Below are 17,968 nucleotides of genomic sequence, written 5' to 3' on the forward strand. Positions count from 1 at the left end.
TTAAAACAGATGAAAGCTGGTAACTAGTATGAGGACAAATGCAGAAGTGCAGATTTTTAAAAATTAACCAAATAATGTCTTGGGAAATTTTAATCAAGACAGAAAATGTGAAAGATATATCTGAAAAAATATATGGGTGTGTTCGAAAGGGATAAGCGAGGAAAGAGAATGGAATGTAAGATAAAATCGTTTTGGAGAACAGTGGAGTACAATCTACTATATATTACAGTAAAAAAGAGTAAAATATTTAAAAGTAATATATTTAAAATACAGTAAAAAGAGAAATATATTTAATGTCCCAATTTAAAGTGACGTGAACACAATGAATTCCACCCAAATGCCAAGGTTTTTGCACCACAGAAAAGTCTTTGTTCAAGTATGCTTTGTATAGAATTTGGATTTTCTTATTTCCAAGCCACTATTTCCATCATACATATTTTACATTAATTGTAATGATAATTTTAGAGACCTATTTCCCCATGAAAGCTACAGATACCTCAAAAACAGCTTGCAAAAATACGTGGGCCTCCCTGATGGCGCTAAGTGTCAGCACTGTGAAACTATCCCTGAATGTGCGCTAAGTGTCAGCACTGTGAAACTATCCAGCCTCTGCAGCACCAGTTCCATCACCTGCCAGGGAGCTACCCACATGGCGCAGCAGATCTTGCCTGTCTGCCCACTGCTCCCCTCAGCAGTGTATTTCAGTGGATCTGTGTGTTCTGTTCTCCACTGTGGTGAATCCCCTCAGCTCCTGGCACCTCTGGCCTGCACCCCAGCTCTTGTATGCACAAATAAATAAATTCTTTTTAAAAAAATATGTATTTAAGGCCTCCCTGGTAGCACAAGGGATTAAGACACAGCCTATGAAACTATCCACAGCCTCTGCAGTATGAGTTTCAATCCCCGGCCAGGGACCTACTCACATGGCGCAGCAGACCTCTTCTGACTCACCCGCTGCTCCCCTTAGCAGTTTATTTCAGTCAGTCTACCTGTTCTGTTCCCCACTCTGTCTCTGGTGAATCCTCTCACCCCCCACACCTCTGGCTTGTACCCCAGTTCTTGTATGCATAAATAAATAAAATCTTTAAAAATATATATGTATTTAAAAGGAAATTGTTTCTAATAAACAGAGGAAATATGCCCAACAGTATGGTAAATCGGGCTACATTCAAGGATGACACCCCAAACCACTGGTATGGGGCTGCACCGATGTCAGAAAGCAGGGGGCCACCAAGCAGAGCGGGATGCCCAGGCCCTGTGGCCATGTGGCCAGGGGATCATCCTCTAGTTGTGGAGCGTGAGGAGGGTCATGGGAAGGTAGGGAGCCGGCTCGGGGCAGCACAAGTCAGCCTCAGTACAGATATCCTTTCACATGTCCCAAGTGGCCCGGCTAGCACCAGCGGGTGGACCGCACCGGCAGCCCATCCGTCCCCAGCAGGCCCCTCTGGGGCCACAGCTGCACCACGATCCTCAGTACCTAACGCATCTCTGTGGGCGCACATGGCCACCTTCCAGTGAGTCGCCGAAAGGATCAACACAAGGGAAGGGGAGCGGTGCCCACTGTGTCCTCTAGGCCTTTCAGAAAACATGGCAGTTGTTCCCTCGGCCGCACACACGCGAGTCTCTGATAACGGCGATAGGAGACGTCAAGGGGCCCCGCGCGGCTCACAAAAGGACGCCCACACGTTGCCATGGCAGCACTGGAAGAGCTGCGTTACCCCGCTCGCGCTGGCACTGCTGTAAACGAACAAGGGCATGACACTTGCCCAGGGATTCATGCTCTCATTGAGCACATGGAGCACTCCCGGAGTCAAGATCGCGCCCTGAACCACGTGAAAGGAAATGATAAGGAAAAAAAAGACGCACACTGGATGAGAGCCTGCGGGAAGGCGCCTGAGCTGCCGAGCCATCCCAGTGAATTCATGGATTCACAGCAGGATGGGTGTGAAAAATAAGTAAGACCTCTGGAATATAAAATATGTGTGTGTGTGTGTGTGTATGACATCAAGAATTACTCCATGATACATTACGTAAATAAATCAGATTACATCATGGTGCATATTCTGATCTCTGAGGGATGTTGGGCTGAGTGTGTGTGCGCGCAGGATGGACAGAACTAAGATGTTCAGTCTCTAGAAGAATTGTGGCTGGATGCCACTTTTTCTTACTACTTTCATGTTCTAAATATCCTACAATAAAAATAAATACAAGTTAAAATACTGTGTTTCAGGTATGGTACTATACCCCCGTGGAGAATTATGATTGGGAAGGAAATACAGAAAGAGGGAGTTTCTGCCAGGGAAGCTGCTCAGATCAAATCCAGAAAGTGAATCCACACCTTCCCCCCTACTTATTACAAAATATAAAACTGGCATAAAAACGTAGTCCTGGACTCATTCAATTATTCAGGAGCTGAACATTTGAGTTCTAGAAACCTGAAGCTCAGCTTGACTTCCATAGAATCATGAGACTGCACAGCAAGGAGGATGCTCAGACGACCGCTTTTTCATTGGTGAGGAGGCACCGGCCTGTTCACACGTCCTTGGAAGGATGTTCGCCCGACTCTTTGCAAGGAAAGTTGCACTTCTTTCCCTGGATTTGTTAAAACCCACACTCTGTCTTTCACAGACAGCACAGTATTTCCACTGTGGGTTCCCACCCGGAAGGATAAAACTGACTTCCAGGGCCTCCCTGGTGGCGCAAGGGGTTAGGACGCAGACTATGGGGCTGTCTGCAGCTGCTGCAGCATGAGTTCGATCCCCAGCCAGGGAGCTACCATATGGCACAGCAGACCTCTCCTGGCTCGCCCGCTACTCCCCTCAGCAGTGTGTTTCGGCCACTCTGCCTGATCTGTCCCCCAGTCTGTTTCTGGTGAATCCTCTCACCCCACCACCCGCACCTCTCACCTGTACCCCAGTTCTTGTGTGCATGGATGAATGAATCTTTAAATGTAAAAACTGAATTCCATATTATTCTACACTTATCAAAAGTCTATCCTCAAAACACATACAGAAGATCCTTCATTATAACATCGTTTCATTATAACATTGATGTGGAAAAAAACAATGGACTCCCACATGGGCCACAGTCTGTATGGAGGGTGCACCTTCTCCCCAAGTCTTGTGGGTTTTCTCATTTCCTCCCACACCCCAGAAACGTGTGCGCTGATGCGTCTATACTGTACCAGTCGTGCAGAATAAGCACAGTTGTTAGGGGCACCTTGCCTTGGAAGGGTGTCCTGTCTAGGGTGGGTCCCTGCCTGGCGCCTTGCGTTGCCAGGACAAACTCTGGCCATCCCCATGCTGCAATGGAATAAATGGATTAGACACCAAATGAACAGGTGAATTATTTTTTATTACAAATTATTTTTTTCATCTTACAAGTGCTTGGGGTATTCAGAAGTTTGATGATACTTTTGTGACAAGAAATATGCCCTACTAACTAAACTCTTGCTTGTACCAATTAGCCCATGGTCAAATTGGTTTCATCACATGCTGTTTACTCTGTTTCCAAGACTGTACTTGTGCTTGGAAGTGTGGCACCCAACTGTTTCCCGAGCTGGTGTACAAGCCAGCCCTGGCTCAGGCCATACAACTGAAGTCACACAGAAGCTTACTGGCGAGTTCTCGTGTTAAAAAAATAAAACACTATTCCTATTGGGTTGTTTAAAAAACGTTTGCGACATCAAACGGCACCAATTTATAAATATCTGAAGAAGAAACCAGGCTAGGCCCAGGCCAGGAAAGCTGCACTTCCCTGAGCAACTTCCCTGCTTTGCTTTTATCTGACACATCCTGTGAGCACTGCAAAGAAACGGCTTCCTTTTTTTTTTTTTCCCATTTGGGGGTGGAGAGGCAGCAGCGGGGAAGAGTGACCAGCAGGACTAAGGGCACATGCACATAAATTTAAAGAAAAACAAGTTTCTCAGGCAAAGTGCAGGAAATGGAGAATTAATTTCTTCCTTCCTCTCTCTAAAACTGACCCTTTTTCCTACCACTTGTCTTTCTTGCAGATACATCTGAAGGCAACAGATCTACTGCATGAGCTACAAAGAACACAAAAATAACCAGAGGAAAAGAATCTTTTATTATTATTTTATTATTTCCTGGTGTTGACACAGCTGGCTAAATAAACTAATTTTGCTCACTTACAAATATAAAATAAATGGCCAATGTAGCATACAAAGAAGCCACCATCACAACTGAAGTGATAATACATTCTGAACAATTTCCATGGCTTTTCCCCTTTGAAAAACCTGAAGGCAAAGAAAAATGTAACGCAGGTAGTTTGTTGGCTTCTTCCTCCCTCTCTTCCCACCTCTCCCCTCACTCCATCTTTTTCTTTTTTAATATATGGATATCAGCATTAAGAATAATCTAATAAACTCTGTGTCTAAATTTCAAGTCAACAGCCAAATGTAAGTGGAGTTTCAGACAACAGAGCCTGAAGAATCTTGACGTGCTCAGTGATGCTCCGGGCGCTGGTGGGCTCCCTGCTAGAGATCCCAGGGAACAGCTGGAGAGCCTGGGGAACAGCTCCGCCTGTGGGCCACAGTCCTTCAACGTGGGGGAACGCTCCACCCACCTGGAGTTAGCATCAGCAGCCACAAGTTAAGGGATGTCTCACGTGACTCCTCCCACTTCAGGCACCGTCACCAGGACTTGTGACCTACTGGCTATAAATTCAGAGGATTCACCTCAAGTCCTACCATTTGCGAGAACAACTCACAGAACTCAGGAAAGCACTCTGATTCAAATTTATCATCAAGTGACCTACAGAATCAATGAAATTTCAAATCCTAATCGGCCTATCTATTTCATAGATCTTAAGCAAATTTTAAAATAAAGCATAAAGAATAAAGATGCAGACAAGCCAGGAAATTTGTGAAGATGACCACAAGAGAACTTATGTATTAGCTATCAAGACTTACTATGAAGGTCCTCCCTGGTGGTGCAAGGGGTTAAGTCTCAGCACTATGAAGCTATCCACAGCCACTGCAGCATGGGTTCGATCCCCAGCCGGCCAGGGAGCTGACCCACATGGCGCAGCAGACCTCTCCTGTCTGGCTCGCTACTCCCCTCAGCAGTGTATTTCAGTCTGTCTGTCTGTTCTGTTCTCCACTCTGTGTCTGTTGAGTCCTCTCACCCCCAGCACCTCTGGTCTGTACCCCAGTTCTCGTATGCATAAATAAATAAATCTTAAAAAAAAAATTGTATTTCAGAGTGCTGGAGGCTAAAAGTCTGAGACCAAGGTGCCAGAATAGCAAGGTTCTGGTGAAAGCCTCTTCCAGGGAGCAGAAAGCTATCTCTTACATCCTCCATGGCAGAGAGAAGGTGCGCACTCTCCAGGGCCCATTGATGAGGCCACTGATTCCATTCATGACGGCACCACTCTCAAGACCTAACCCCCTCCTAACGCCATCACACTAGTGGTGAGGCATCAACCGATGAATTTTAGGGAGACAAAAAAAATCAGTCCATTGCAGAAACCACGTTGGAAAATAACTGGTGTTATTTGTAGAGTTGAACATGCATAACAATTCTATCCCATGGTTTAAGCCCATGGTTTAAGCTTAATGTACAAAGAAAGAAGGAAAAACCCGCAACAACTTGAATGTCAATGAAAAGAAAAATGAAATAAACTGGGGGGTACTCATAGTGTGATAGGATCAGACCATTTCATAAAGACTCAGAGGACCACAGAGAGTAAACTCTTTTAAGTAGAATAAAAAAAACAAGTATTTTAAGTACCACTTTTAGCTAACATGTAGATAAAATAAAATCATATAAAGTAAAGGAATAGCGGGCAAAAAAAAAAAAAAAAAAGGAATAATAGATGCCCCAAATGGAACAAGCGGGGACTATATGGTAAAGCTAGACAGGGGTTAATATCAAGGTCCCGGCTATTGAAGCGGATGACAGTTTCATCAATACTTAATCAGTATTGAAAGTGAAAAATAAATGAGGATCTTGCATAGATGGCAGTGTTCGAATGTGTCAAAAAACAGAGATTATTATTAATCTACTGCTGTAAACCACTTGAGGGCCATTTTTAAATATAAGATAAAGTGCACAAAAAGATAACAATAATTTCAGATTCAAATTTGAGATTATTTCTCAAAACAGGCTTGTCACGAGTGAGGAATGGAAAAAATCAGGTTATATGTCTTATCTGATAGGAGAGAGGGAGGTTAAATACTGATTAATTCTTTACACTGATAGATATATTTCAAGTTTGACTAGTAACAATCAAAGCAAAAGACATTTAAAAAAGAATGATCAATGAAGTTTTAAAGGCAAAAAGGTAAAAAAAAAGACTCCAGAAAGCTTGACAAGTGAAAAACATTTTAAAATGTCTGAAATAAGAAGAAATAAATAATTGTCATAATACTTTTGTGAGGATTAAATGATAATAAAGCAAGTTCAGTGCCTCGAGTATTATTTTATTTATCCACTTAGAAAATAAAAAATTGTGAATGCCAAATTTAGATATGTCATTTGAGATCATAAAAGAATTTGATATAGTGTTCACAAGTATTTCATTGGCTTTAGAAATTATATGAATAAGCAACATATATGCTCTTAGGCCACAATGACGCGAAACTAGTACATAAACCTGTCTGTTAAATAAAAACACTTAGGTACTCTTCAGAGTTAATGGTCTATACTCTTTATCCCTAAACAGGATTTTCCTTAAAGAAACAGTGTAAGTCCAAGACCGGTAGGCTATCAGGGAAACTTTTTCTAGCTCTGTCTTTGAACTGTTCTTATTCTTAGCCGCTCCAAGATAGAGAAATTATTTTGTATTTATTAAAACCTTATGAAGCAGGCATTGCTACCTCCCCGGCCCCACCTCTTTTTTTAATAGCTGAGGGAACTGGGGCTCAGAAAAGTTAAGTAATCTTTCCAGGTTACACCGCTAATAAGTCATGCTTCAACAGAATTCTAACTGACCCCACAGATAATATTGAATTACAGGCCATCACTGATAGATCCTTGGGCCACATGAGATAATCTGCTACACAGTACAAAAACTGTATTAGACTATATAAAAGATACCTAGACTCTAAGTAAAACTAAATCCATGGCCTGTTTTCCCTGACTGTTAGAAGATTTCTATTATTTAAGTTTGCCACATGAGCCACTCGCTGGTGTGAGACTACAGACTAAAATCATGCTGGTCCTTTGCTGCCCCCTACTGGAACATGTATGTAGATACACAAAATCCTCAGCCAACTATTTCAGGTGTACCTGACTTCCTTTTATAGATTAAAATTTCTAGAACATGTAATTTGTACCTAAAAGATACTCAATGGATGTTTATAGGATTAAACTGAAAGTCTGCTCCTCTGAATCTCTGATTTGTACTAGGGGGTTGATTTTATAACACTCTTACGATAAATGATTTAATTATGTGATAACTGTGTTCCAATTTAACCATGTGGTATATAGATCGGCATATATCATGTTTACTTAAAATTATAAAATTTCATTATGTACTCAGGGACTCTGGGTACATTTAATCATCTCCGGGGATTCTGGTTTCATTCATGATAAAAGGAAATAAACATTATAATGTAAAAATTTTCAGTTTAATCACTTCTTTCTTTGCTTCTACTTAAAGCCCAGATACAACAAGCAGCCAAAGGCTCAAATTTCTTCTTATTTCCTGCTCTTTGTTTAGCCCCTGTTGGCTGTGATCACATTTTCTGAGACGGAGAGGGCTGATCAATCTTCAACTAACTCTCTGAAGAACAGCATGACCTCAATGATAAGCCATTTCCTCAACTGATAAAGCTGTTACTGATGAGCTAAACATTAAAGCCCACAAGCTTAAGACATTAAATCAGGGAGGGATTTTTGTAGCTAAATGGTCAAAGTCATCCCTTCACTAGCTCATGGATGGGTGGTCTTACAGCAGGAAAATGCTCCAGGCTTCCTGCTGGAAGGACGCGTTGCAGCTCTTGTAACTGGACTTCACCTGGCTCTCCCCTCCAGGGCCGGGAAGGCTGCACACACCCCTCAGATGCGACACCATTTCACTTCTTTTTATGACTGAATGAGCTTCTAAATATAACCTTCCAAATACATATGTGTATGTGTGCATTTATTTATACACACACACACACAACACAACACAGAAGATTCTTGAATAACATTTCAGCATAATTTTGATTAAAAAATAATTAATTCCTGGTTGGGGCAGCTTTCTGGATGGCGTTTGCATTTGGATTTTCTCCATGGACTCCGGTTTCCTCACACATTCCAGTGCACACTAGCTTCACTGGCCTGTGCATACTGTCCCAGCCTGCGTAGTGTGGTGTATGTGCACCAGTGCACCCTGCAACAGAAGGACATCCAGGGCTGGATCCCACCTCAAGCCCTGAGCTGCCAGGAGAGGCCCCAGCCTGAACTGGTATAAGTGAGAATATGTGAACAAATGAATAGTGTTTAATGTCAGAAGCTTTGGAGTCTTTATTTAGAAGTTTGGTGATGTTTTGTGATCAGAAGTAGACCGCTACCAATGACATTCAGTGAGGACTTAGTGAGTATATATGTGTGTGTATATATTCACACACAGATATATATATATATGCACACACATATATATTTGTATACACACACATACATCCATACTACATGTTCTTTATACATTCATCTATATATGGTGAGAGTGGAAAACTTTTCCTCTAAGATCAGGTACAAAAGAGGGGTGCCCATTCTCACTATTTCTATTCAACATAGTTCAGGAAGTCCTAGTCAAAGCAATTAAGTAATAAAAATAAAAGACATCCATATCAAAAACAAAGAAGTTATATTCTCTTTGTAAATCACTATTATGTAGAAAATCCTAAAGACTCCACCCAAAAAAGCCTGTTAGAATAAACAAATTCAAGAAAGTTTCAAGGTATAAAATCAATGTACAAAAATCAGTTGCATTTGCATTTCTAAGCCACTCAAAACATTTTTTAATAAAAAGCAACCCTTAAAACTTTTTAAAGTATAACCCCTGAGGCCTCCCTGGTGGCACAAAAGGTTAAGACACAACCTGCGTAGCTGTCCACAGCCACTGGAGCACGAGTTCAATCCCCAGCCAGGGAGCTTCCCACATGGTGCAGTAGACCTCTCCTGTCTCTCCTGCTGCTTCCCTCAGCAGTGGATTTCAGTAGATCTGCCTGTTCTGTTCCCCATTCTGTCTCTGGTGAATCCTCACACCCCACCCCCCACACCTCTGACCTGTACCCCAGTTCTTGTGTGCATAAATAAGTAAATCTTAAAAAATAAATAAATCTTAATAAATAAATAAATAAATAATGAAGTATAACCCTTAACATGTTAAAAGAGAAAACGGAATCATATAAAATATTCAAGTAAAGCAGAGAAAGAGGAAAAGAGGAAGACAAAGACTAAACACAATGAATACAATAGTTAAAAACACAGTGGATATTAACCCAACTATATCAATAATTAATTGAAATATGAATGGTCCTGTTGGGATTCAGATGATGGGGTTAGGTGGGTGGGGTTTTTGGGTCCCTTTGGGAAAGAATTCAGTTCCCATTCATCAGCACACAGGAAAGGAAAACCAGGAAAGAGAGATTGTTACAAGACAGCCCAGATATAAAACGGGTTGCCTGACTATGGGTCCTCACCCGCACACTTTAAAGAGACTTAATACTCCGCTGCAGGCACACACAAAAGATTAATAAAAGATTTATTCACAAGGGAAGGGAAAATGAGGAAATGTACAACTCAGGGAAAAAAGTGGGAGATAAAGTCTTAAACGCGTCCTACCCATTCTGCCTATTTGGAATCCCAAATGGCACTCTGAGAGCTGGCCACGAGCCACAGGCCGTGAAGCCAGGAGGTGAGTGAGAGAGAGACCCCAAGGCCCACGTGTCTGGTTTTTATACCAAAACTGGCTGCTTAACTTCACCCTCGGGTCCCAGAAACCTTCCCTTTGGTGATGATGGGATTTGTCTTTCCCAATGTCCTGATGGCTTAAGTCTGGAGTGGGGGTGGAGTCCACAAAGCCTGCATGGAATTAGCTCAGGACATCCTTTCCCCCTAATAAGATGCCTGCATAGACACAGGCGGGCAGTCTTAAAAGACAAGAGCTGCATTTTGCCAGGGCAAGAGATGATCTTTTATAACATTCTTTGATGAAATTATTGTGGCAGGCCTCCCTGGTGGCGCAGGCGATTAAGCACCACACTATGAAGCAATCCACAGCCTCTGCAGCACGAGTTCGATCCCCGGCTGGCCAGGGAGGGAGAAATCCACATGGCAAGGCAGACCTCTCCTGTCTTGCCCGCTGCTCCCCTTAGCAGTGTATTTCAGTCAGTCTGCTTGTTCTGCTCCCCACTCTGTCTCTGGTGGATCCTCTCACCCCCCACATCTTTGGCCTATATCCCAGCTCTTGTATGCATAAAAATAAATAAATCTTTTTTTAAAAAAGGAAGAGATTATTGTGGAAATTATCCCCTTGGGATAAGATTGGGTTGGTCTTCTAAAATTGATAATCCTCTCTGCCCCCATTGCTGGCTGATAATCTTTTCTGACACTATCTCAGATTCCTGGAAACTTCCATAACCAGGTTGAGTTACGATTTATTAATCGTCCCTACCCCCACCGCTGGTGCTCATCCTTGTGAGACCTTCCATCCTAAATTTTTCTACTCTAAGGTTCCATCACATACTTAGGGGAACCAAATAGTTATTTGCTGCCTAAAAAAAGCCACTTTAAATATAATGATACAGATAGGGATAAAGAGATGTCATGTCAACACTAATAAAAAGAAAGCTGGAACATCTGTATTAATTTCAAGCAAAACTGACTTCAAAACAAGGAAAATTATCAGAGATAAAAGGGATATTACATAATGATATTCCTTATGTACATTCCAAGAATATGCATACATACCTAACAACACATTGTTATGATACATGATGTAAAAAGTGGTAAAACTACAAGAAGAAATAGATAAATCCACTTTTCCACTTGGAAACTTCAATATATTTCTATCAATGATTGACAAATCCAGAAGGCAGAATAAGAATATAGTTAAACTGAAGTATATATACATCAATCAACTAGGTAGAATTGTTGGACATTTATAAAATACTTTATCCAGCAGCAGAATGCACATTCTACTCAAGATCACATGGGACATTCACCAAGACAGATCACATTCTGGACTATAAAACACATTTTAACAAATGTGAAAGAGTAGAAATCATAGAAAATACACTCTTAGGCCACAACAAAGTAAAACTAAAAATCAGTAACAAAGATAGCTATAAAATCTAAACATATTTGGAAATTAAATATTTATTGGTCAAAGAAGTATCAAGAAAAAAATTCGTTTATATTTTTGACTAAATGGGGCCTCCCTGGTGGCCTAGTTAAGTCTCAGCTCTGTCACCACTATGGCCTGAGTTCCATCCCCAGCCAACGAGCTGAGCAGCAGACCTCCCCTGTCTCCCCGCTGCTCCCCTTGGCAGTGTATTTCGCAAAATTCTCCTGTTTTGTTCCCTACTCTGTCTCTGGTGAATCCTCTCACCCCCCACACCTCTGGCCTGCACTCCAGTTCTTCTAAGAAAAAAAAATAAATAAGTAAATTACATATTAAAAATTAAAATATTTTTAACAAAATGAAAATACTGCTTACTGATACAGTGGGATGCACAAAAGCAGTGCTTCAAGGGAAAGTGATAGCACTGGATACATAAATTAGAAAAGAAGAAAGATCAAAAATAATTTCCACCTTATGAAACTAGAGAAAGAAGAGGAATATAAAGCAAAAGGAAGAGTAAAAGAGAGAATAAAAAATTGAGTTGAATCAACAAAACTGAAAATAGGAAATCAATAAGGAAAAGCAAATAAACCTAAATATCTGGTTGAGAAAATCAGTAAATTGATAAACCTCTAGCCAGGTTTAGAAAAAATAAGAGAGGTCACAAATATTAATATCAGAAATGAAAGAGGGGTCATTAGTGTTGATCCGTGGACATTAGATAATATAGGAAAATGTGAATAATTCCACGCCAACAGATTTGGTAACTTAGACCAATTTCTTAAAAGACAAAAAAAGTACATAACTCACACAAGGAGAAATAGATCATCTGAGTTGATAATTAAATATATACTCCAAATATACTCATACAGAAATTGATTTGATAGTCAAAAACCTTCAAAAGAAAAGAAAATATCAGCTCCAGAGGGCTGCAAAGTTGAATTCTATCAGACATTTAAAGAAGGGAGACTGAATCTCTGAAATCTCTCTCACAAAACAAGATTAAAGGAAACAGTTCCCAACTCATTCTAGGAGGCCAGTATTACCATACATCAAAACTAATAAACACATTACAAAAGAAGAAAATTACAGACCAATATATCCCATGAACATGGATATAAAGTTACACAACAAAGTATTAGCAAAGCTAACCCAGCAATGTACAAAGAGATTACAAACTATGACCAAGTAAAATTTATAGTAGGTATAAAAGTGGCTCTCATTCACATGCAAAACTTGGAAATTATTCTAAACTCATTACTCTTAAAACCTTTTTAAATAACATGAAATATTGGAGGCCACTGCAAAGAATCAGAAAGAAAAGAGAACTAAAGGCAATGTGTCTTAAACTGCTCATCACAGTTTAAGACAGAACATGCCTTACACTTCCAGTCTCTGTCACCACAAACTTGGGAAAATTACCTAACTTCTCTGTTCTTCGGTTCTTTCATCTGTAGCACGAAGACAACAGTGCCTGCTGCGCAGATTTATTATGATGGTGAGAGCACTCATACTAGACTTAACTGTTATCTATCATCATTATTACATTATTATTCTCCTGAAAAAATGCTAGGAAAAGCAGATTTTTTCAAAATTATTTACACAAAGTGATTAGAAACTTAAATTTGGCACAGAATTTGACTTCAAGTTTTGATGCTTCACCACTGATAGCTTTAAAGCCCCTCTCTCCTCCTTCCACTTGTACCCCACAACTGAGCAAGCTGATAAAAAGCGCCTGAGTTCCCCAACTTTGATGCAAGTTGAAAGCACTCAAGGCCAGTCTGGAAACCCCGCATTCTAGCTGCCTGTCAAACCCCAGAGTCTCGGGCCTACCCTGGTGGCGCAGCGGTTGAGCGCCGCGCTAGGAAGCTGCCCGCAGCCTCTGCAGCGCAGGTTCGATCCTGGCCGGCCTGGGAGGGTCCCACATGGTGCGGCAGACCTCTCCAGTCTCGCCCGCTGCTCCCCTCAGCAGTGTCTTCGGTCCATGTGCCTGCTCTGCTCCCCGCTCTGGCTCTGGTGAATCCTCTCACCCTCCTGTGCCTCTGACTGTACCCCGGTTCTTGTATAAATAAAATAAATCTTAAAAAAAAAAAAAAGAACAAACCCCAGAGTCTCCTTCCCTTGCTCTCAAGACATTTCCAGAAAAGGTTAGGAGCCAGCCCTGCTCCCCTAAGAAGCCTCACTCAGAATAAACCCTTCCACACCCACTTGGTGTGGTTGTGGTGTCCCTCAACATCAAAGACTGATGTGGGGCCTCACTGGTGGCGCAGCAGTTGAGCGCTGGGTTGCAAGGCTGCCCGCAGCCTCTGCAGAGCCGGTTCATCCCCAGCCGCTGGGCGAGGGTCCCACATGGCGCGCAGACCTCTCCTGCCGCCTGCTGCTCCCCTCCGCAGTGTATCAGTCAGTCTGCCTGTTCTGTTTCCCGCTCTGGCTCTGGTGAATTCTCTCACCCTACCGCGCTTCTGACTGTACCCAGTGCTTGTATAAATAAATAAATAAATCTTTTAAAAAATTAAAAAATACTTTAAAAAAAATAAAAAAAAGTCTGATGTGGCATCAACAACCAAATTCCACCCAGCTTCTATGCAAGGCTTTCCAAAGAGAGGAGGGTTAATCCAAATATAATATTAATTGTGATGTTTTAACACATTTTTAAAACACTGTTAAGAAAGCAATATAGAAAGGGTTGAATATTATGAGAGCGAACAAGTCAAATGAAAAATTCTAGAAGAGACACATTTTATGGTGTTAAATGTATTTATGAGCATCTGAAAAGCAACTACTATAACAAGTATTACAAAATTCTAGAATATGCTGGTAGCAATAAAGCTAAACACAATTAGCAGAGTCTGTGTTTCTGCATTTTCATAGGCCTCAGGATGTCATAAAATATACTGACTAAAAGGCAAAATAAGCAGCAGGTCGGTGAAAGTCAATTCACTCCACTTGGCTTCATTATAACACTGATGAGAAAAAAAGAATCTTGCTGACCATGAACGAAAAGACCTGCTGTCCTTGTTCCTGTTAGAGTTGGGGTACAAGAACCTATTGGTGAGATCCAGCAGGACGTCCTGCCTAAGGTTGGGAGACAGGCTCCTCGCACTCCTCTTTGTAAATTCAAATCCTGGTTGTGGTTGGGTTTTGGTTGTTGTTGTAGTTGTTGATTTTCAATACTGACACAGAATTCATATTTCACCTTTTAAAAGTTTTCCATTTTTTAATTTCATCCATCAAATTTTGCTGTCTTCACTGGTCTACCCAAATCTTTTTTTTTTTTTTAAAGATTTATTTATTTATTTATACAAGAACGGGGTACAGTCCAGAAGCGTGGGAGGGTGAAAGAATTTACCAGAGACAGAGCAGGGAACAGAACAGGCAGACTGATGAAATACACTGCTGAGGGGAGCAGCGGGGGAGTCAGGAGAGGTCTGCTGCGCCATGTGGGACCCTCACCGGCTGGCCGAGATCGAACCGGTGCTGCAGAGGCTGCGGACAGCTTCATAGCGCAGCGCTCAACCCCCTGCACCACCAGGGGAGGCCCTGGTTTACCCAAATCTTAAATGACTAAAGATAACCTATAAATGTGCTGTATTCAATCTTCAAAAAAGGAATTCTTAAAGGAAAAAGTTAGGGGGAAAAGCACTGAAAGGAAATATATCAAAATGTTAACAGAGACAATTTTTTTTTTAAGATTTATTTATTTATGCATACAAGAGCTGGGGTACAGGCCAGAGGTGCAGGGGTGGGGTAAGCATTCACCAGACATAGAGTGGGGAGCAGAACAGGCAGACTGACGAAAACACTGCTGAGGGGAGCACCAGGAGAGGCAGGAGAGGTTTGCTGTGCCAAGTGGGTTGCTCCCTGGCTAGGGATTGAACTGGTGCTGCAGAGGCTGCAGACAGTTTCACAGTGCAGTGCTTAACCCCTTGTGCCACCAGGGAGGCCCCAGAGACAATTCTTGATGGTAGATTATAGGTAGCTTTTCTTTTACTTTACAGTTTCCTTTACACTCTAGATTCTTTTTTTTTTTTTTTTTTCATCACAAATGTGAATAGGACATTGTGGTCACGGACATTGAGAATGGGTTTGGGAATCACAAATTTTTAGCTAAGAGAAAGCACATTTATATATGTATATGTATATATTTACATGACCTGAAATCTTCAACATGATTATAAAGAACAATTAGAAATGTTTTTAATTCTATGAATTATAGATAGGGCAGATATAATTTAAGCCTGTATGTTTACATTTGTAGATCAATATGCACTGATAATAATTGCAATGTAGTAAACTAAGTCCAGCGTGGATGAAAAAAATGCATGAGAGGGCCTCCCTGGTGGTGCAAAGGGTTAAGCACAGCACAGTGAAGCTATCCGCAGCCTCCTCAACTTGAGTTCGAACCCCCAGCCAGCCAGGGAGCAACCCACATAGCACAGCAGATCTCTCCTGTCTTGCCTGCTGCTCCCCTCACCAGGGTATTTCAGTCATTCTGCCTGTTCTGTTCCCCACTCTCTCTCTGGTGAATCCTCTTACCCGTAACCACACCTCTGGCCTGTATCCCAGTTCTCGTATGCATAAATAAATAAATCTTTAAAAAAAAAACTTGCCCTTCTCTCAGCCTTTATCTCTGAAAGTGGCAATTACATCTATTTAAAATTGCTTAAGCCAAAAACCTTAACTCACTGTCTCTGGCAGCCAAGAGCCAATTAATCAGTGAATTCTACAGCATTTCCTTTCAAAACATATCCAGAATCTAAACCCTTTTCCTCATCTATCATTACTCACTGCAATTAGGGAACTACACCAATAGGATCCTCTTTCCTTCCCTGGCCCCCTGCCATCTATCTCTGTACAGCAATCAAATGAACCTTCTAAAACAAATTAAATCAGGCCATTCCTTAAGTTTGGATTTACTCTGTGTAGTAAACTTTAAATGAAATTCAACCCAATTCAGTGTGACTGGTGTCCTTACAAAAAGATATCAACACAGAGAGATGGGGGACAACCATCTGTAGAAACAGTGAGGAAGTGACCATCAATAAGCCAAGGAGAGAATCCTCAGAAGAAACCAAGTCTGTGGACACCTTGATCTTGGAGTTCTAGCCTCCAGAACTGAGAAAATAAATTTTTGTTTAAGAAAAAAAAATAATAAAAATAAATGAAATCCAAGTCTTTCCAAGTTCCCTTTTCCAGCTTTGTTTCCTACTCCTTTGATCACAGCTCTCTCAGAACACTGTCGACCATCTCTTTGCTGTCCACCAAGACGTTAAACCAAATTGGTAACGCAACTCTATTTTTTAAATAAAATTAAATACATTCATATATATGTGAGAAAGAATAGGTTCTATTATGAAGTTATATGTAATTTGTATAGGGTATAAATTATTGATTATAAGATTATAGAATATGTTCTTTTTTCTTATTGCAAAAACAGTTTCTAGTGTATGTATTACATATATATATATTTTAAGATTTATTTATTTATGCATACAAGAACTGAGGTGTAGATCAAAGGTGGGGGGGGTGAGAGGATTCACCAGAGACAAAGTGGGGAGCAGAACAGATGATCTACTGAAATACAGGCCTGAGGGGAGTAACTGGGGAGACAGGAGAGGTCTGCTGCACCATGTGGTAGCTCCCTGGCTGGGTTAGATCTCGTGCTGCAGAGGCAGCGGATTGCTTCACAGTGCTGCGACTTAAATCCTTGCGCCACCAGGGAGGCCCTGTATTACTTTTTTTTTTTTTTTTGTATTCTTATGTAATAAAACACATGAAAAACTGTATAAAATCCCTTATACCCAGTGTGGTGATAGTATTTAACTATATACAAATTCTGGAAATAAACCATGGTGTCACACCAATTAAAAACACAGAAGCAGGGCCTGCCCTGCTGGCGCAGCGGTTGAGCGCTGGGTTGTGAAGCTGCCCGCAGCCTCTGCAGCGCAGGCTCGATCCAGGGCTGCCAGCGAGGGTCCCACATGGCGCGCAGACCTCTCCTGCCGCCCGCTGCTCCCCTCAGCAGTGTACTTCGGTCCTTTTTCCTGTTCTGCTCCCCGCTCTGGCTCTGGTGAATTCTCTCACCCTCCTGCGCTTCTGACTGTACCCAGTGCTTGTATAAATAAATAAATAAAATCTTAAAAAAAAAAAAAAACCACAGAAGCAAGCAAAACCAAAAACTGCCTACAGAAAATGATAGCATTTGCCAACACGCCCTCCAGAAATTTTCAGCCATTATTTCAGTTAATTCTTATAATAATTCCATGTGATGAAAGCAATTATGTCAGTGATTGGTAATATGAGGCTCAAAAGGTGAAAGAAGTTGTTTGAAGTTGCAGGGCAAGAAGTGAAGGCCAGGTCCACCTGACTTGAACGGCCACATTCTACATACTACTGTAGCTATGACCTCCCCAGTCATATATCAATAAATAGGGCAAAAGTGAACCGATCTAGGCATCCAGTAAGAAAGGAAAGGGGTATCATGTCCTTAGAAAACCCAGAAATGTATAAAAATAGATGGGCGTGTTACCTGACAATGCAAACTACCACATTCTGCACATGAGTACAGAAAACTTAATATTCCGTAAGGAATCAAGCAAAGGAACTCTGCGTGGTCTTCATGCCTTTTTGGCTTTGTGGTATTTTCCAGACTTACATAAATGCAACACACACA

General features: G+C 41.4%; 1 long non-coding RNA gene across 1 annotated transcript; it reads left to right on the top strand.

Annotated features, from left to right (window-relative positions):
* Positions 1-1,708: 1,708 nt before the first annotated feature.
* LOC129146321 (uncharacterized) lies at positions 1,709-4,912 on the top strand. Its single transcript, XR_008552886.1, has 3 exons — positions 1,709-1,955; positions 4,013-4,282; positions 4,405-4,912. It is a non-coding gene; the product is annotated as an uncharacterized LOC129146321 (long non-coding RNA).
* Positions 4,913-17,968: the final 13,056 nt, after the last annotated feature.

Source organism: Talpa occidentalis, unplaced genomic scaffold (genome assembly GCF_014898055.3).
Source record: "Talpa occidentalis isolate TD23 unplaced genomic scaffold, MPIMG_talOcc4v2.1 talOcc4.2, whole genome shotgun sequence".
NCBI classification, from domain to species: domain Eukaryota; kingdom Metazoa; phylum Chordata; class Mammalia; order Eulipotyphla; family Talpidae; genus Talpa; species Talpa occidentalis.